General features: G+C 34.9%; 1 long non-coding RNA gene across 1 annotated transcript in view; it reads right to left on the reverse strand.

Moving 5' to 3' along the window:
* Nucleotides 1–2,509: 2,509 nt before the first annotated feature.
* LOC139592647 (uncharacterized) overlaps nucleotides 2,510–21,453 on the reverse strand; it is a 149,391-nt gene continuing 130,447 nt past the window's right edge. Inside the window, exons 2-3 of the long non-coding RNA XR_011680079.1 lie at nucleotides 7,310–7,354; nucleotides 2,510–4,189 (exon numbers count right to left, since the gene is read on the reverse strand). This is a non-coding gene — a long non-coding RNA (uncharacterized lncRNA). The remainder of the gene's footprint in view (nucleotides 4,190–7,309; nucleotides 7,355–21,453) is intronic.

Here is a 21,453-nt window from a genome sequence, read left to right on the forward strand (position 1 = left end):
TTTTAAAGCTGTGTTGGTCATGGGTAGCAGGGATAGGATTTTAAAACTGTGTTTATTTTTCTATTATTTTAATTTAGTATTTAAAGACCAAAGAATATTTGAGTAAAGGAAAACAGGCATTCAGTCTGAGATGGGATTGCTGAGGGGACAGAGGGCATCTGAACCTTTAACCCTCACAAATATTTTGAAGCAGTTGGAAGAAACTATGTAAAGTCTCCTGAGTATTTTAATTTTCTTCATTTTGTGAGTATTTTGTAGAACAAAATATGTAAGGATATGATGTGTGGGCACTGTGGTGAAGGACATCACCATTGAGGAAGGGCAGCAAGAGGCAATGTGCCAGATCAAAACAGACTTTTGGAATAAAACAGGTTTACTCAACATAAAACATTGTCATGCCTTTGGATACAAATAGAAAATTTTGAGAACTCTCATTTCTAACACTCTTTATCCCTTCGCAAGATAAACCTGGAAAAAAGCAAAAAGGAGATCCCATGATCTCCCCTGCCCAGAGCTCATGGCAGTTTCCAGCAAACTCATATGAAAGCACAAAAATCATAAAGGAAGGAAGATGCCTTACATTTGAAAAAAGCATGTAAGACTTTAACACAATTTTTGATTATGTTTCTTTTTTTGTATACGGGAGAGGATAGCCAGATACTGGTACCATAAAGATATGAATAAATACACAGTGAAAATCTGCTTTATTTGTTTTGAAACATATTTGACCTGGTAGGATGGTAGTTGAATCACAGGGAAATATATAGAGTCTAAAACAGAATTTGGAATTCACTTATAATGCCCCTCCTAATTACAAAGAGTCTAAAATCCCTGGGAATAAAAGCAAAAATCTGGTCAAAATTAAATTTACCCTCAATCCTTTGTGTGTCAGGAAAAATCTCAACTCCTTCCTCACCATGAGAATGACCACAGGGCAGGCAATGCCTTTTCAAAATCCAAAGCCACTTTGCCTTTGAGTTTTATTTTGTGCCAAAAATTTTAAAGCATGCTTGATTCCTTTTTGTGCTTTACTATTGAACTTCTTCCATTCTGTCAAATCTCTTTCCTTACAGTTTCAGGGCTTTAAAGCCTCAAAATGACCTTTCTAGTTGAACCTGACCCATTCTTCATGCTACCATGATGTAGTGTCATAATGCTTCCATGAAGTACAGTCCCTGAAGGGGTTAATGCTTCCCTGCCATTCAGCTGCTAGTTTCTCCTGAATTTCCCACTGGACTGTCACAAAGGATAACAGAGATGTAATAAAAAGGTCACGCAGGTGCTCCCACAGAATATGTTATCAAGTCCTGGCAGTGAAGGAATGTGAGTAGGCCTATTTGAATGAACAATGAAGATACAATAAAAGGGAAGCTGAATTACAGGCAGCAGGCAGGTTTGCACTCAAAGAGTAAACAGGATTTACTATATTCAAGGAGTCTGAAAAATTACACTCATTAGCCATGTATCAAGTAAATCGATAATACCATTATGTGTTACAATGAGAATTAGCTTTAACAGCTATTTCATACAACTCAGCAGGGACTCACAGCTAATTCAATTTTTACTGTGTTGTATTCACACTAATATTCCTTCAAAATAGTATTATTTTTGGTTTGTCATTCATCTATTTCCTCACTTAACACATCTAGGAAAATAAAATGTAGCCCTTAAGAAGTGTAGTTGTAACATTGCTACAGGTTCATTGCTCCTGCACCTTGTGTCAAAACACCGAAGACCAAACCTTTGTCTTACACGTCCTGCCACTAATGCCTTCATTAGCCAGTCAGCTTTCTATTCCACAATAGATCAATGCCAGCTCCCAATGATTCCTTGAAACAGGTCATCCATGAGGACTGCTGCAGTAAGGATCCTTCTGTCTACCTCTCTCCTTGATTTTCCTTTATCAGGGGTTTCCTGGATGGCTATTATTCTCAAGTGCAGCAGCTGCAGGCTTAATTGGGAGCCAGCAAATGAAAACGATTTGGTGTTTGCACCTTTACTGTGCTGCATGGCCTAACTTAGTAAATAAAGGCAGGAAGGAGGGAGAGATAAAAATGGGCGCTTTGTTAAAAAGTATCCAATAAATATGGCTGATGTGGATAGAAAACTCATATCCTACAGAGAAAGCAGAATAAAATGTAAATAGTAAATTGTGGTAAGGCAGTACAGGTAGGACATTTAAAAATTTCAGTGCGCAGAGACTTGTGGCAGAAGTCTTAGCTTTTATGTGAGAGAAATCAAGACAAATATTCAACAGAGCATAACCAAAAGAGCCTGTGATAACATGTCAACAGTTTTCTACAGGGTCATTTCCCTGGTAAATGCATCATAATCTATTTAATTTATTATCTAATTTTGCTTCTTTTACTCCATTAAGATATTTTTAACAGAAAGTGATAGGCACACCAAGAATTTTTGTGTCAAAAAAACCTCAAACAATTTCCAGAGAGAAAATGAGTAAACTAGAGGGACTGGGGGAGGAGAATCATATATCTTTTGTTGCATCACAACAGTTGCTCTTCTAAATTTTATCCTATATCTGACCATCTATTCCTCTAGACAGGTATACAGTGTACTAAATCTTGAGAGAAATGAGATTACTAAGTCTCATACAATTGAAATTCACATCCTTAAGTCATTTACAGCATCCTAGTGTAAGTTGCAAATGAGACACACATGCCAAACATGCAGCCCAGATGAAAAACATTGCTTCACAATATATGTAGCCTATGACAATGCCAGTGAACCCTAGTGAGTTGCTTCTGTTCTAAAAATTGAGGTTCCCTTCATTCCTTATTTGATTTTTATCTAAAATGCACTTTTATACTACTCTAACTAAATAATTGAAAAACCTGATATTTCCTTTTGACCCCAAGTGGAAGTCTGTAATGGATCAAAATGATCAGTGTTTTAAATTGACCCTTAGAGTTTCTTTATTGAGCTTTTTATTTGTGTCAAATAACAAGTTGATTGAGGAAACTATTCCTGCATGAGAACAAAGACAGGATAATCATTGCTGATGATTATTTGGTCATCACTGTGCATTGCAAAATAATCCTTTATTCATCCTTGAAAAAAATAGTCAAATAATTACTTGTCATATACCATACAGTGCACACAGATTTTATTTAGAACTCAGCTGTCCTCTCAGTTTTTCACCTATACAATTATTCTTGGGGATCCAGGCAAACACCTGGATTCTCAAGTTGCCTCTTGCAGATTCTTTGCACGTGATTGTGTGTTTAAAGTTTGACTGAATAATAATAAAGTAGTTATTAGGAAATATTGGGTAGTTAAAATATAGGAACACGTGTGCAGTTTTTAATGGGGGTTTTTGTCGTGGGTTTTGGTGTTTTCTTCCCCTGAGGAAATGCCTAACTGGATGGGGGGGTACTAGATTGCATGCTTGAACTGGTGATTGTTTCAATTGAAAACAAAGTTGCAGAAGGTCGGAATGGGTCACTTGTACGACATTGAGTGTTTCTAAATTGGCTGTGTTCTTGGTGGTTTATTAAGAGTTTGGTTTAAGGCTTGCCAGTCTTCTCCATGTAGAATGTTGCTGTAAATGACACAATATCAAAATGTGTAAGAAACCATCCTACCTAGGCAAGGCCCAGAGTTTTTGTTTGTATTTTGTCTTCAAGCTTCCCTGAAAAACATTGCTTGTTATCAGAAGACTGAGTAGATAATTGAATATAATTTATTTAGTTTTTGAGAACTGATGACATCAAGTGACAAGTTACATGTCACTCAACTGAGAGTACTAATAAAATCAAATGAAGTTTTAAAATTTTTTTTAAAAGTAGACAAAAATTGTAAGAAAGTAATTTTGAGGGGAGTCATGAAGCAAAAGCCTCGAAGCAGATGAACAGAAGGAAGGATGAAGAAAGAAAATAACAAGATCAGAGTTTTCAATATGCATTGTGAACAAATCCTTCTGCCACCTTGCCCTTTTACATCCAAAGTGGCCTTTTGGGACCACATCCTCCCACATACAGAGGGCAGACTGTTATTTGACCAAGACAAAACAACAGAAATCCACAAGATGGTTACATGCAGATTCCTCTTCTGTCTGCATCACTCTCTAGTTTCATGCATTCATTCATCTGCAGCTGCCTTCTCTCATCTTTGAGGCTACATCAAGGCTTCCTGCTGCCAGGCTGGGGCGAGACGTCTGGGCTCAGACATCCTGGAGGCAGAATGAAGGCACCCCTGAGTGATTGAAGGTAACAGATAGATGGACTAAGTGCTCATTAACAATACGTGTGCCTATGAAAAATCTGGTGCCCCAGGCCAACTGTCCATTTGGCCCAACCCCAGCATTTAACAGTTGCTCAAAAATATTTGTATTCCATCATAGTTAATTTTTCCCACATATTTACTGTAAAGGATTGCCATAATGAGTTCCAGCTTTTGAACTAGACTGACCTATCTTGTCAAAATCAGAGCCATGTCAGCAGAAGCTGGAGACTTGTGAAAACTACGTGTGAAGCCTGCTGCTCATGATATATTTCAATACAACTTTTTTCTCTCCCCATGTAGCCCAATCCATGTCTGATGGACTTAGGATATTCTGAGGAATGCATGTGTGGTGAGCAGAAACAGAACGTGAGGATGGCATGCTGAGATACAAACCATTGTTTTTCTGTTAAAATATGCCTTTTCTTACCTTCACCAGGTCCACATACAGTGCTGAACATACACAACATGAGTGTTTCATTTCTTCACCTATTCATCTTTCTTATAGCTTGTTTCTGGGGGAAAAAAATCAGCCTAAAAATGAGCCATGCTATTGTCCTATTTCTTTAAGATGTTATTTGCTAGAAAATAACTAACAATACACAAAAGACTGGGGGCTGCCTTGCCAGCTAGCAAAATTAATTACATGAAATTATATGACTAAGATGCTAAGACTGCTACAGCTTCAGAAAATACAAGCAGTGATCAATTATGTGTGACTTTCCAAGCATTTTTTGTGGATCTGCACAGAATACATGAGTATAATTCTGTCAGACTTCCATCTCTCAAATCACCTTTTTTTCTCTCAGGCTCTGGGAATAGATTTTGTCATGTGTAAACTTAAGAAATTCATTGTAAAGGCATGTCCTTCAGACAGCATTTGTCTCATCCTACCTATTCTGGGCACTGGTGAGGAGCACTGGCTTGTTGTCAGCTGCTCAGAGGGCTGTTCCCCTCCAGCCTGGGTACATGGTCTCTATACTCCCAGTCCATGCATGGACTCTCTCATCCTCCCTGCAGGAGGAGACAGCATAAACCTTCCAGTTTTATTTTCTGTGATTATGCTGGGAAAAGCAAGCTGAACAAGGGAGGGTTGGGATGTTTGAGGTATTTCTTACTTTGTGTAGGTGCTCAGAGGCCCCAACAGCATTTTCTGGTGATCCTCACAGCCCTGTTTCCTACACAGTCTGGCTTCCTGATGATGGAGAACCTGGGAGGAGACTCTTCAACCAGGACATTTCTCCTGAAGCTTCAGGCAAATTTTTTTTATTTGCTTGCACTTGGTATTAGCAGACTGTAAGTCAATATTTACTGGAAAATTATGCAGAGAGCAGAGGTGGATGTTCTTTTAATATTTCACAATATTCTAATTAGCATAAGGAAGCTGATAAAGCTCACAAGATGAAATTTTACTTCAGACACAGGTACTTAATCTCTAATAAATTCTGCTTGGGTCCATTTTATGGTAGCAGATGTCAATACTACTAGACTTCTATTAAAGCTACAGTGATAGCTTTAATAACTTCCTCAGGATGTGACCCCTTGCTCCATAGGCAAGGGAACAGAGTGGCTCAAGTGCCTGCTTTCCAGGGTGAGTGACTCTAAAGCCAGCAGGTTATTTCCATGTGTCATAGCAGTCCAGGTCTCTTGTGAGCTGTTTGTGATGCCCTTGCAGCCTTGAAACTGGGGGTGTCTTTTTGTTTGAGAAATCACTCCTTAGATAGCTTGAAGGCTGTTACACTGTACTGTCACCCCAAGGCTGCATGGTACACCCAGCAGTGGTACTAAAGGAGTGCAGTGGGGATCTGCAGCTGAGGGGCTGCTGAAATAGCATCCTAATGCTGGAAAGCTTGAAATAGCCCAGCCATGAGTAACTTCATTCTTTTACCCATGGCACCTGTAGAGAGAGGTCTCTGAACCAATTTAGCCCCAGAACCATACACAGGTTTCATCTCAGAGGGGAATGTGGACAGTAGTGAAAGTCAGAACATGAGTTATCTGCAGGTATCTTACAGACTAACGTTGTCCCAGGTCATCTGTGTGCTACCCAAGTGTTGAGCCAAAAAAAATCACAGAAATTTGGCTTTTTTTTAAAAAAGAGGAAAGTTAAAAGTTCAAATTTAGAGCATTGACAGTGTTTTCAGGGATAGTTCCATATTTTTACATTTTCTCCTCTGTTCACAACCCTTCATGTATAATATTATCTGTGTTGGGTTTTATGATGGTACAAGCTTACTATAAATACTGTGTATAAGCAATTGCTAATTTCATTTCATAATTTCTTTATTTTTGACCAATTATGGCTTCTTTGAGCCAAAACTATTTTATAAGAAATTTTAATTAAAGCTCTACAAAAAAATACCTTGATCCCAGGTTGACACTTTCAAGGTCCTGTAATATTACATATAATAATAAATATTAAAATACTGTCTAGATGAAGGGGTTTCTCCAGAAACTTTTTTTTTGTGTGTGCGACCAACTGTTCTGAAGCTGATTTCTACCACTTTTTCAAAACAATTACACTTTTGTCTTGCTTATCTTTCCGTTTATTCTACTCCTACTATTCTTATATGTACAATAAATGCTAACATCTGATACTAAATAAAAAAATATGACAACTGTTTAAACTAAAAATCTGTGCATAGCAGTCAAACAACAAATTATAAAGCAGAAGAAAACACAATCTGGTATATGTTTTATTGATGTAAAATAAAAAATAGCCAGAAACAGCTCAATCATCCCAGCTGCACACATCCTGGAGGACACCACCCCTGACAGCCACCTCGTCCCTTGTCATCTCTCAGGGCTGTGCCCCTTGCAGAAAAGCAGAATCTGTGCTGTTTATGGCTCGGTCAGCATTTGGGTCTTTAGTGACAGCTGAGGCCAAGTGGGCAGCTAGAATGGGCACAGTAACAGTTTCCACTTCAGATGCAAAATGTGAGGAGTTTTGGGGAGTTATTTTAAGGTAAGTTAATTTTTTAAAATGTAAATATGTAATTATGTAGCTCTCCTTACTTTTGCAAATAGTCAGCTACTATGGGAATTCAGCGTGCAAGTTTTTGTATTTTACCTCAGAACTCTCTCCACATATCCTGCTATCACAGGCCTTAGGCAACTAGAAGAAACAGAAAAGAAATTAAAGTAAATAATCAGAAGACTGTATGACATTAATGACATTAATTTTTATTTAAAATACACTTTGTAGATATTCCTTAGAGAGCTTTCCAGAGTCATATTGTGAGATTTTCTCAGCACTGGTAGATTTCTAATGACTGATAGAGAGTAGTATTGCTTTCCAAGTGATCAGTGTGGTTTCCTTTCATCTTTGAGTTTCTAGGAAAGAAACCCCTAATTTAAAATCTAATATCTTTCTTCTGTTCCCATACACAGCAGATGGCACATGCAACTACATCCTACTTTCTAATTCCTATGTGACATTTATTATTCATCAGAAAGGAAGTTAAAAAATATTATCTTTGCAGCTTCTGGTTTGGCTGGTCATATAAATTAGATAAAATATTGCTTAAAAGAAATTATATTTGAAAGCACAAAAACTATTAAAAGTATAGCATAGGGGCCACCCAGTGGGGCAGCAGCTGCCCATGCATAGTTCAATGAAGAAAGCACAGTTTGTGGAAACAAAGTTTTTTGACAATATTGACAAAACCTATATTTTTATATATTTTTATAATATATTTTTACATATATCTATGATATTTCTCCATATAGTAATAAGGAAATTGGAGAAAGCTCAAGTACCATTGATCATATATTCAAAAATGCCCAACTTTTCTTCTATTTCAGGTCTCAAGATCATCTTACGTGGCTTTAGAGTAGAGCTTATTAATTCCTCTTTCCAAACTGCAGGCAAGATTTTAATTTATATTTACAGGTATCATTATTTAAAGGAAAATATTGTTATTCAATGAAAATCTGTATTTTTAAGTAGGTATGATATGGTACAACAGATTTAAAAAGTGGAAGAGTCTTGAACAGCAAAGCAAATCCCCCTGAGAAATAAAAAAGAATTGCATGCTGATAGCTTAATTTTTCTTTAAACTCAAGTAATTCTAGTGTTGGGTCATCAAAAACTCCTGAATGTTTTAGAAACATAAATTCTTGATATTCAAAAGGACTTTTTTCTCTAGTAAATTACTTAAGTTTTCATTTTTTAAATTATATTTTAAAAGCAACTAGATCTTTAGCAGCTCATAGGTTCAGTTGCAAGTTCACCCAACACTGACTTCCCTTTAGACATTATGCCCCTGACCTAGAGTTTTGTACACTTCCTAACCTGTTTCTGCTGCTAATTATGGGAAAATAAAAAAGAAAAAAAAAACCAACCAAAAAAACCAAACAACCAAACAAAAATATTGTAATTCAGATTTGTCTCCTGCTTTTCAAAAAAAAAAAAAAAACGTAGATTTAATTCAGAATTTGGTATTGTTTTAGCTTTCTAGAGTAGTATGGTGCTTTGGACTATGTCTTCTTGCCATGTCTGCTCAGCCTCTTGAGTAGAAAAAGATCAGTTCCATGATAGCATGTTTTTATAAATACCAAAACAAGTCACTGTGTAAAACATCTTACAAAATACCTGGCTTAGGGAAAGACAGAGTACTTCTTCTCAATCCATCCTATTGTTAATGAATTGCAGTCATCATAACTAAAAGTATTTCCATATGAGGTCTGTGTCTGTTATAGAAGTTGCATGCAAATAAGCATCTAAAGGGGATCAGTGCATGACTTAGCAGATTCAACATTCTTGAATTCAGGGCATATATGTAGCAGTTAATCTTGCAATTACTCTTCACTGTACAACATTTCTCTGTGCAATCACAGATCCAAATTTCTTAATTATTGCTTTGATGTTGATGATTAAATTTCATTGGTTATAAAGTTAGATATGTTTAGCAGAGGTTACTCTAATGTGGCATTTTAATCTGAATTACCTTGTAGAAAGTCACCCTGATAACAGCAAAAGAAGAATAGAAGAAAAGATAAAATCTTCCTAATGCTTCCTAATCACATAACATCTACTTTTATACATTTTTCTTTCTTTTTAACTTTAAAAGGATGCAGTTCATGATTATTTAATACCTTCAGTGATGCTTTTCAATGGTCAACTTTTAAAGTGATCTGTATACAGATGAATTCAGGATCTTAAGGTCTTGGAGTCATGCTATTCTCCAGAGGCTATTGGCCTTGCTAAGCCTTGTAAAACTTTCTACCAGAATATAATTCCTCAAAATTAATAAGAGTAAGGGATAAAGTGTGAATATAACAGCTTATGACCTTGAAAGTTTTGATATAAGTGTGTGGAATTCTGGGACAGCTTTCCAAAAGAGATGTCTCTGCACAAGTAAACTTGGAAGGTTTGGAGTTATCCTTATGAGCTTTTTTTCAAAAGTAGGAATTCAGTAATCAGGATGATCACATTGACCTGCATAATTCTGATGCTACCCAGGTCTTCACCCACTCTATCTTCACAGCAAATGAAAGGACCACTTATTTTATTTAAGCTTACAAGACTTCTTAATTGTTGAAATTTGGATTAATTTTCATGAGGGTTGTGCATGATATTATTCAAAAATGTTGGAATATTTTTGAAATTGACAGCTATCTTAGTAGTATAGTGTTTGGAGATTTTTTAATTTTCAAAGTAGTGTTAACCAGTAAGAATGCAGATTTTCAAACCTCAACTTCAACAATATACACCTTACATATAGTCCTTTCATAGTTTATGTAGTAATAACAAATTAATAATGCTTTCTTACAAAAAACAGTATGTGTTTTCAATTTTAATAACTTGTTTTTTTCTACCTCTGTTTCCTTCCAGTTCCTAGTTAGTTAGTGAAATAACTGAAATTTATTTTCTCCAATATTAAAAAGCTACTGACAGATGGATTAAGATGATCATACTCTCCAAAGCTCCTGAAAGTAATTTGCCTTTGAGAGATGGAAAATAAAACAGTAATTATTAGTCCAAGGATTTTGTAGGTTAATCTAATTAAGAATCCAGACTTCTTATGTCTTGGTTGGAGTCCTATCCTAGTAGCAAAGTAATTTATAGTTCATTTCACTGGATTTTTTTTTGCCATCTGCCTTTAAAAAAAAATTGTAAAAAGATTTCTACAGTACCTACAGCTTGCATCACACTTCCACTCTGCATCATGTTTTTGCTACTACATCCAGATGGGCTGCTCATTTTCTATGTAGTTAGTAATATTCTTCAGGCTTGATCATCATAAGGGAAAAACATTTGTAGTTTATATTGCAATTTTTAAATAAATTCTTTTGGTTTATACAGATTGAGCTTGTCCCTTTCCATCTTGATCTTTCTGCTTTTCCCCATTTTGCCTATATCACTTTCTATGTGATACCTCAGATACTACTCTCATTCATTGTCTGATAGAATTCCTGAGAGATATTACTGGATTATTGCAATATTTCATGTTTTTATTTCCAGAATATTAAAATTCTTAGTTTTATTGGTGTGTATGTATATTATTCTCTTACTATATTTGATTGCCATATAATTTCAAGATTATTTAGCTTACTTCTGGTCAACTGTGGTACTTCCAAAAAATTCTCATCTGTTTGGTAACAACTGACCTCATATTTAATATTTTCGAAGATTTTGGTTTTGAAAATTTAGGATAAAAAAGGATTTAGTCATTTTCTGTAAAGCCTACTCTATGATGGATCAAATAAACCACTTTTAATTTGGTTCCATTTGTTTTGGACCATAGCTTTCATTAAAAAATATTCAGTAAATCTTTTGGTGAAGGAAATATTTCCCATGCATATATGTTTGGATTTTTTTTCTCTCTCAGCTTGCCTATACATTTTCTACTAATCAGATTTCATTCTTATGATAGGTAGGAGGCAGTCTAAATATTGTTCTTTTTTCCACTGGTGATAGGCTGAGAATTGAACATGATGATAAAAATTCCTTCATCTGTTTCTGAAGGCTTAAAAAGCTCCAATTGAACGAGGCTAAACAGAACACAGGCAAAATATCTGCATTTGATTATATGAAATCTGTCTTTCCATCTCCTTTAGTATGATGCCATTCTTTGTTTTTAGTCCTATCCAAAGGAAAGGAAAAGCCTTGTTTAACTTTTCCAAGGTAACTATTGCCACCAAGTAATAAATTAAAATAAAATAAATTAAAGATAGACAAAATCTAAATTTTTTGGTATTTCACAGCTATTGCAGAATGTTTCTTTATTTAAACAAAGCCTAGTCTTGCCAATGGACCCACTTTTTTCTACAAATACTGGCATTCAGTTGTGGGTAGCAGAGACCTACCAGTGGTTTATGGTCCTTTACATTTTACCCTTTGTTTTTCCCATTAAAATTTAATAGTAAAGTGTTTGAGCCACAGAGATCCTTAAAGAGTCCCTTAGCCCCTAAATTCATTGGCATGTAGGCACAAAAAAATCAAGGCAAAATGGATATTATCAATCAAGCACAAATGATCTTCAGTTTACAGCTATTGTAAGTTCTCCTTCCCAGAAAGTATTCACTTTAGAAAACATGTGTTCAAAATTGGTTTTGGATTGTTTTATATGCTCTGTATTTCTAGAAATACAGCTCTTTGAAAAATGTTAATTTGATTGAAAAAGGCTCTCTGAAGCACATGTACACTAAGTACCTTCTAAGTCTAATTGGAGTGCAATGGCTCAAAGCAATGTCCTTGCTGTGTTGGTGCAGTGCTCTGCAGCCACAGATCCACAGCCACAGATCTGGCACTCAGACAGATGGAGCTCTGAAGACAAAGCTGCCTTCCAAATCCATTGTTTTTTGTCCCCATAATAAATATTCACAGAGAGGAAAAATCTATTGAAATGAAATTAAATAGTTTCACAGGATTTTGTCTTTCTATCCCAGTAATAGTCCGGCCTTTTTGTTGAGGCTTTATTGTTCTCAAACATAATTCTATATGATTCCCATGCAGATGAAACACTAACACAGATGATAATTTAAAACTCTCCTTATTATTCCTCATATGAACTTCAATAAATCATTATAGTGTTATCATTATTCCAACTTGTTTTGACAAGGCTACAACCTTCATGTTTCAAAATGAGTTAGGTCTGAATTTATCTAAGCCCAGGGTACTTTATGTGTTCTGAAAATGTCATGAAATTTTCACTGCCGTATATCTTCATAGTGCTAATTTACCATCAGAACCATATGTTTCTAATCTTAGATTACAGCTGTATAAAACACTCAAAATTGTGTTCATTAAAAGTATGCCTGTGGTTAGGTCAGCCTATCTATATTTATTTTAGGTATGAGGTAGAGGATTTTATTCTATTGCTAGTCATTTGGTAGGGACTGTGGGACACTAAGGAATGGAACAGAGGAACTGGAAAGAAAAGCAAATGTGAGTACAAGATATTGTTTTTGTCCATGAAAGGAAAGGGCTTTTTTTCCATTTTTAAACCATTTTTATGGTTTCCTATACTTCAAACATTTGCTCAGTCCCAAAATATAACTTTAATATTGGCATGGAAAGAAAATGCCAAAGGTGGTGCTTCGAAGTGTGTTTTGCTTTTCATAAATATTCAGGGTTATAATTTTGGTTCTTTTCAGGAAGTTGGAGAAAAATACTGTCAAGTACATGATAGCAAAAGAGTATGCAAAAGAAAAACATCTGGGAAAAAAGCGCATTTTGAACCTGTGAGCTTTTTGTTGTCAGTACTACTCTCAAAATGGTGCATGAAGTAAAAAGATGCTTGCATATACACTGTTATATGCAACAACCTTATTTGGAGGGCATTCCAGTGCATTGTGTGTTACGAGAAATGCCATGCAGTAATGTTAATTTATTTTTGGTGTTGTTGTTTAAGTTAAATCGATACATAAAACTTACATGAGTTGTTGGCACGCAAGTTATTGTTTCCTGGGGATGGCAGCAAGTTACTGAAACCTTTTTGAAATGATGTCATGATTTTTTGTAATTGAATATGCATATTTTACATGTTGGAGGCTGAAACACACTTTTTTTGGCAGGCTCTTTCAACAGATGCACATGCTGGGGCCCTATTCTAGGAGGTCTTACAGCATACGTAAGTCAATATTTGTGCATAATTTATAAAACTGAGCAGTGGAACAAGACTTTTCCATCAAATTTGCACGATCATATTTCCCTCACTTTGTTTTTTGCTTAACAGGATGTTGAAGCCTCAAAGATATAAAGAACAAAAAATTGGAATGTAGGATGAGCAACTAAACATTATTAGCTAATTCTAGTAGAAATTGACTTTTTTTCTGAAGGAAAAGTACAAATGAAAAACAGAAACAAAAGGGAGTATTGAAAAACTTGTAATTAGTCTTTCAATCCATACTCTCAAGTCTCTGAATGTTTCTCTTTAATTAGCCTGTCTTTCAATTTCTTTCAGGTTTTGATGAAAGAGATAAGCATAGGCAAGGCTGTGCTGAACTGAAACCATTTTCAAAACATGTCTGAAGTGTTCATAATATTAGTTAGAGTTGTCTGTGTATCTTGTAGTTTTTTTATATTGCCTTTGTTCACTTCAGCCAAAAGAAAGGGAAGACACAATAAACATTCTGCGGAAAGTGAATTGCTGTGTCTCAAACATGATAATATAGTGACTGAGTTCTACCCACTAGTTTCTGCTACTGCCATATTGATTAGAAAGTCATTGAAAAAAAAAAATCATGTGCTTAATATATCAGCAGTTATTATCTATACAGAACAAAACTTAACTATATATTAAGGTAAACATTGATTGAATCTTTTGACTTATGGCCAAATTATCAATAATGAAAATATACCATACAAAGTAAATAAATAGAGAATAAAGATCTCAGAGGATAGTCATGTTTTGATTTATTTCCTATATTTTTATAAGACAAGAATAAGAGTAATATGCTGCTGGTCAGAGAATCAATATATATTATAATGAATATCATCTCTATCCAGTATTTCAGGTACATCCAGTGAACACTTGGTACAGAATAGTTTACATATTCCTAAGTGTCAGGTTAAGATGTTTGGAACTATTATTGTAAAAGATAGACCTGAACAGAGATTGCTGTAATTAGAATGTGTTTTATTAATGACAAATTATACCAACAGAGTGTCTTATCAGAACCAGTCTGAAATATAAAAATCCAATAAACTCTTATAATAATCCCACATTTTAATGTCTTTTAAAACATGTACTCTTCCATTAGGTCAGATTTAAAAGACAGGAATCAGACCAGCAAAGTTTCTGGCACAGCTCGGTGAATGTGCACACTCACAGATTTTCCGGTGCTGTCTTCTTTTCTGCCTATGCTTTTTCTTTTTATCTTTCTTCTTTGTTTTTTTCCTTTTTTCCTTTTTTTTTTTTTTTGGCAAGTCTTCTCCTTATAGGCAAAGATGATGTCCCATCAGTGATTTTTCATTGTTACATTACCATACCGCTGAGTATATGTTCCATCTCACACAATTTCCAGGTTTATGAGAAAAGTTTAATGAAGCTTCTAGAATGTGCTGGCTTATTTTGAACCATGATGACAGCATGTAATTGATTATTTACCAGTTAGAAAAGTAGGTTGAGGGGGAAAAATTAAAATCCAATCCTAGTCTGCCATCAGATGCTCTCAGATGGCTTGAATTTATTTCCCATGAAGAAACAATGACAGAATCATGACCAAGTTCTGGAATTTCTCATTCCAGGAAGAATATTAATCAATATATTAGCTACAGCTTTTTTGTTACAGAAATCTGAGGGATGGATTATTAATTTATTTCTGGAACAATAAAAATCTTGCAGTAAGTGTCCTATATTTTATATCTTGTTAATTTTCCTTTTGGAACAATGAAACATTAAAATATTTTTTAAAAAAACTGAAAAAAATCAGTATTTACAGAATCAGATAATGTCTTTTTTAGATACTGTTTATATTAACACAAATTTTTGAATGAGGAAGTATCTTTTCTTTGCAGTGAAAATACAATCAATCTATTTATTACTGCTGCTACTGAGTAAAACTAAATATCAAACCATTTAGAGGTCAATGAAAACCATAACTGAACATAACCATTGAACTGAATCTAAAAGTCTTTCCTGCAAACTTGAATGGATATTCAGATCTTGTCACATGCAACTTAAGTCAATTGTTTAACTGCAAACTGAAAGACAAAAAAAATCTTAAATTTCAACTTAGAGATACTTTTGGTATGGGGATTCATTTATATAGTTCTAGTTTTAGTTTAGCCTTCATTTTATACATTGTATAGGAAAAGAATTGGTAACAAAGATGTATTACTCCACAGATAAAAAATGAACAACTATGACAGTATTTTCTTGCTATTGCATGCTGATGAGAAGCTATCCTGGTAAAACGCATGGGCTGCCAATGATAGTAACTGTTTTCAGTGGCAGTTTAGATCCAGACATTAATTTTCTAAAGAATATTAAATAATCAGCTATAAGTCTTTAAGCTTTGCCTCCTCTTACAGAAACCAAAGTATTTTAACTTGAGGAAGGTACACAGGATCTTTTATCACTAGGCATTGTGCTGCTGTTACATTTTACCTATAGGTGACCTGATGTATGTAATGTCCCCCAGATTACACTGCAAAAATCTGTGAGTGTCAAGAATATAAACTAGCTGTTGTCACTAATTATAGCCACCAGACTTCATTGCCATTAGTCAAAAGACTTCATTACAGGAAAGATGTCAGGAGATGGGCACTAACAAAACATTGTTTTTAAATAATCCTGTCTTGAAATAGCTGAAAGAATAACTGGGAAAATAGACCAAGAATTAACTACAGCTTTTGCATTCCTGGTAACTTTTACTAGCATTCTACTGCAGACATCACTTTTAACATCTTGCTTTCATAAATTTCAAATAAAAAGATAATGATGTCAAAGATATGGTGTTAGATCTGGCATCAAGAATATAGTTTACATATACAGTGATAAACTCCTTTATATAATACAAAGAAATAGCTAAGAATTCAGTTTTATCAAGCGTATCACAGCACAACTAGAATAATGAATCTAAGGACAATTTCTCAGTATGCAGATGTGATTAAATTGGGTGGAACATCAAGTAATGAGGAGTAATAAACTAGGACTTGAATCACTGAAGAAATATGCCTGAGCTCATTTGTAGTAAATAGGTTTTGACAAAGACGGATGTGCTGTAAGGTGCTAAAAGGAAAGAACCTCATCTGTGGGAATGAAATGATGCAGAAGACTTCCCATTTCAGACAGATAATCCACACCTCTGCCAATAACCTATACAGTATACTTTACACATAAACAGCACTTTGTGTGTAAATATTGTTTCACAGCAACAGTAACATGACATGAAAAGACTGTGAAGCATCAAACTGAAGCCAAAAAAAAAGGGAAGAAGAAAGAAAAAAAACCCAGAAGTACAAAGTATTTTAAATTCTGTTGAAATCTTCAAAGCTAGATTCAAAGACAGATTGAAGAGAAGAATCCTGCTTTAAATAGGAAGAGTCAATAGATGGAATACTCCATTCTTTTCTGTGTTTAAAACCTTTTTAGTCTTTGTAAAACTACTGAGTTCTCGTTTCTTTTTCAAGTTGAAAAATTTTGCTAAATGTTACCTGTGAAAATACAGCAGGTTTTCCCCCTCATTTTCTCTTTTTTTCTGCACTTTCTTAATTCAAAATTTAAGTCTCAATAGAAATAGATTTTGGAAGTTTAATAAAGATAGGTGTTTCAAACTTTAGTTGCTTGCCTAAAACTTAAACCACAGTAGCCTAGAAAACTCATTGAAATAAACAGCCTGTACATCCAGGTACCACAATATGCTGGGTTGTCTGATTCTGTGTGCAATTGGTGACTGCTAGCCTGTATGCCCTTTTTATTCACTCTGGGCTCTTCAGCCACTCTAGAAGGCCTTTCTGTCCCTTTTTAATTACTCAGACTGTTTCTAACTGCAGTCTAATTCTCCCTCTTTATTTACTACAGTAACCACCCTTGACCTGAATCCAACCCCAATTTAACAATTAGTTTTGTCTTCAGAGTGAGCTGTCTTAATCAGTTTCTCTGTCTCATCTCTTCAGCCTGATGTCTGAGCAATAACCAAAAATGAAATCTAATGTTAAATCTGCTCCAATGCATCTTTTTCCTATACGGTACACAGAGAGACAATCAGATTCAGAAAAGGAGAGCTCTCATTTTGTCACATTCAGTGTTTTCTGCATGGTTCTGAAACAGACATTCAAAAATCCAAAAATGAAATTAAGTAACCAAGGGCTATCTGCAATCTTAATCTGGTCAATGTGCATAATCTACATAATTACTGAAATGTAATTTAAAGCAGAAAAATGACATTTGTTTTCACATTCTACTTTTAAATTCTTGGTAGTTGAATGCATCTGCTGCTTATTTGAGCTATCAATATCTCTATGCACTGAGAAAGCAAGTGTTAGTGCCTATTGCAGCTGTTAATTGATGGAGTCAACTACTAACTGGATGTTTTTGAGGTTTTCTATTTGCATCCATCCTGGAAAAAGTCTGATGATATATTAAGATGAAATAGAACAAGTATAAAAGAGCTGATCTTCATATCACCTACTGACCATAAAATTAGTGAAATGTCTGACATAATAGAACTTATGCTCTCCTATTTCTTGTTCTTTCTATGCTGAATTAAAATGACAGTTCTTTATGTTTTAGGTTGCCAAGTGGCTGCTGTATATGAATATTATATGCTGTATAATAGAGTGCACACAAAGCCTGCCTGTCTCATTTTCTTTGTGTCTTTCAAAATAACCTAATCTAGGAGGAGACTGATTTCTTTTTGTCTCTGTCTCTGAAGTATATCAGCTCCCAAGGGAGGGGGAAGAATCTGTATAATTTTCAAGATAAAAAACACAATGAAACATAGTTTATGATCTTATAAATTATTTTTTATATAATCATTGAAATTAAAGTTTACTTGAATATGTTGTTGCTTATGCAAAGTATAGAATTGATGTCTATTGGCTTTGACCTTTTACTCTTTTATATATTCTCTGTATCCCTTACACATATATTTGAAGCTCTGTAGCATATTATTGCATTTGTAGCTAGTTTTCCCAATAGTTTTCCATGCCCTTTCCTAGGCAGGAAGGAAAAATAAATTTCAGAGCTCCAAGCCCCAGGAAGTACAAGGCCCCTATCCTACCTTGGTTCTCCCTGGGAACCAAGGCTGAGAACAACATTTTGAGATCCATTCTCATGGACAAAGTACAGCCAGTGCTGAAGGGGGGCTCCAGAGAATGGGCTTGACCTGGGGGGGAATTGCATCATCACTTGTCCTCCTAACTGGTGACTTTTATCAATTATGCCAATTTCCCAAAACCTATAAAAATGTATTCACACTGTGTGGGTGGGCTTTTTTGGGCATTATTCCATAACTGCCCAGGAGTTCCAATAAAGATCCACTTTTATATTACCTACTGTACAAAAAATTATCTCAAGTTTCACTTCTAGGTTGATAAAGGCATCACAATCACCATATTTCATAGTAGTGCAATACTCTTAAACATGTATTAAATTAAATTAAGTGTAATGTAATTTAATAAAGACAGGAAAACTTTTATTTCCAGGAGTAAAAATTCACTTCAGGTGAATATTATTAAATAGACATGTATCTCACTACCATCTTTAGTAATAAAATATTTCTTTTGGATTTTTGGCATGTCTCAGGAGGACAAATGCACTTCCAGAAAGTGTGAAGCAAATATGACCAATCACATTCTACTGTGAATATTTATGCCCTTTTCATCCAGAAATATTGTAGTTATTTAGTTTCAGCAGGGATATTTTACTATCAGGCAAAAATAAAATCTCCATTCTAGAATTAATATAAAGTTGATCAAATAGGTCTTCAAAGAGACATGACCAAAAAATAAAAAATTACCACAGCTATTTTAAGGCTGTGTTAATACTGGTACAGCTTTTGCCAAGTCTTTTTTTCCCTTTGTTTCTTTACTCAACATCTTTGTATCTCTTGGCTAACCTGATAAGAGCTAGACTGTTGAGATTGTCTTTTTACTATTTTGCACATGTCTAGTTTGCCTCTTTTATGTATAGACACATATTTCTAACATTAATTATCATTAGAAGCATTGATGTTTAACTACACGTTGTGGTTTTTTAAAATTTCTCAGTCTTTTCTAATAAGCAAATGTATACAGTCAGTGGGAGCAGAAGATTAAAATAATTCAAAATCATATTATTTGAGTCAGAAGTAGTGCCAGTGACTCACTGTGTTGCCCTTATTGTTTATGTTTGGAGTTCAGAAAAATTAGTGATGAGGGCGGGAGCCAAAGGAAGCCATAAGATCTCTTTATTAAGGATCTTTTTTTTCCCCCTTCCAAATAAACAACATTTCATCATTCTAAAATCAAAGAAATTAGGTCCAAAGAGTTCTATTATGAACCATGAAATAACTGAAGTTGATAAAGAGACACTGATTTCTGTCAGCCAAAGATACACAACCAAGGAGGGTTGATTAGCTGCAGAAAAGAAAGGAAGTGATACAACTGGCCAAACTGGTTATTTGGGTGCACCCCTCTGGCCATACTGTGTCCACGGTCACTGAAGATAAAAATTCAGAAGTTGTTTATAAACCTGAACTTTATAAATATAGTGTTCAGTTAGAAAATTAAATGGCTCTTCCCCTGCCATATCTTCATTTTCTGCCTCTAAGGCATCAGTTTTAAACCTCCAGATGAAAATACAGATGTGCCTTTGAGCACCAATAGCAGGATTTGCTGTGATCCTTGTTTGAACTTCATGGTTAACCACTCACTTAACACCTGACTAAATGAACACATCACTGACTATTAGCTCTAAAGCTTCCCTGGGCAACTAATGAAACAATTATTAATGTCAATATCACAGGCAGATTATCCTTTCTTAAAATGGTATATGTGGGGAAAAAAAAGGGTTTAAAAACATGAGAATGGTGAGGAGAGAGAAAAACAAGTTGGTTTTAGAATTGTTTTCACTCCAAGATGTTAGAAAATGTTAGAAAATATTCATTGTGAGAGAATTCACATATTTGTGTTCGCTTTGGTTTGTTTTCATCTGCTGAAAAAGAAATTGAATCTGAGTAGATAACAGGATGTTGTGAAAAGACTTAAGAGGCTTTTCCACAGACCGGGGCCTCCTTATAAAAGGGGAAAGGGAGGTAAGAGGGTTTGAAGATTGTAAAACAGCAGCTGGTGAAAGATTGCATGCGCATCAGGCCCTTTGATATGTAATGCAGGGATCAGGCCTCACCACATTTGCCCCTGCTATAATGAGCTTTGTAGTGTATGTGTCTTGGTTAGTGTTTTGGAATCCTCCAGCCAGAGATGTAATGGAATAAATCTACTCTTTGCAATTCAGCCATGGGTTGTTGTTGTCTTGGTATTAATTGCATGTATTTGGTTCACTCAGTATAAGAATAGGATAAGATGTTCAATGGGTATTTTCAACAGAGAAAATATCTGTGTATTGGGGTTTTTTACTTGCTAATAGTAATCATCATCATCATCATCATCATCATCATCATCATCATTTCTATGCTAGTGCTATCAAATAAATTCAAATATATTCTCTTTTCAGATGTATGTGTCTTGTCTGACATTTGAGGTAAATATTTGAGCAGTTCTTCTTTGGTATCTATACAGAAAAGAGTCCAGTCCAGTTGATGTTTAATTTATTAATTGAATATGATGTATAGGAAAATTTTATTCTGTATATATTATTTATTGACCTATCTGTCATTGAAATACATGTATCATTTCTATAATGTTGATTGTTCATTTTTCCTTTGTTTCAGGAACTCTAAATAATTTTCTATACTTCTCTTCATTGTTTTGAGATATTTTACTGTATACTTTTGCAATTTTATGCAAGTATTGTGCAGTGACGTATGAATGTTGATTTATCTGTAAGAGACACATTGAGGGAGAAGTCTCATCAGGTACCCAGGGAAGAAAGCACCCTTTTCACAAATGAACTGTGAATTTCTTTCCCATTTCAACACCCATGTACTCAGGGACATTGGAGCAGCTGCAGTGAGTATGATGGATGTTCCAAACTGGTTGCCATTGAACTCCTGCAATTTTAAAAGGTCACAGAGTGAAGAAAATGAAAAACCTCTGTTTTGGCAGAAACAAAGTTACCCTGTCATGACAATGAAATCAATAGCATAAATAGCTTTATGCTC

This window comes from Agelaius tricolor, unplaced genomic scaffold (genome assembly GCF_023055355.1).
Source record: "Agelaius tricolor isolate 1412-34295 unplaced genomic scaffold, bAgeTri1.0.p SCAF_8, whole genome shotgun sequence".
Taxonomy (NCBI): Eukaryota; Metazoa; Chordata; class Aves; order Passeriformes; family Icteridae; genus Agelaius; species Agelaius tricolor.